The following is a 574-nucleotide window of genomic DNA, read 5'->3' as shown; positions in this document are numbered from 1 at the left end:
CACACACACAAAATAAATAAATAAAAAATAAATAAAATTAAAAAAAAAAAAGAAAGAAAGAAAAGAAAGGCCTGAGCAAGTGTGTTTTGGACAGGGGTCTGCACCTTAGCTCAGTTATTTAAGTGGCCGTGTCAACAAAGCAGTCAGGATCAGGTTGCTGAGGTTCAATCCCCACAACTCAAGCCAAGCAAATGGGCCTGAAAGTGTTCTGGGAAAAAAAAATGCTTATTCCATTTTTCTCTAGAAAAGACTAGGAGGTCAGAACTCCACTGAGAATGTTTTCACAAGAGCCGGGTGTGGTGGACAGGTGAATTTGTACGTTAGCTGAAGGAATTTGGACCAGAAATTCAGTTTTTCCCTGGAGACTGGAGCAGACTTAGGAAGGCCCAGCTTCTGAAAAGGCCTGGCATTTAGTGGGAATTTCTCCACTTAGAATTTAGGCTCCGAACCAGAGTTCAGAGGTGAGTTCTAAGAGGAGAAAGAACTTTTGTTCTCATATTCTAGAGTCGAAACTGTCATTTCTACATGGAACGGTGAATGCCTTCACTAGACTGGCGAATTGGGTCACGTAGCA

Source organism: Octodon degus, unplaced genomic scaffold, assembly GCF_000260255.1.
Source record: "Octodon degus isolate 3935 unplaced genomic scaffold, OctDeg1.0 scaffold00010, whole genome shotgun sequence".
In the NCBI taxonomy this organism is placed as follows: Eukaryota; Metazoa; Chordata; class Mammalia; order Rodentia; family Octodontidae; genus Octodon; species Octodon degus.
The sequence above is the reverse complement of the archived record's forward strand: the minus strand, read 5'-3'. Positions refer to the sequence as shown.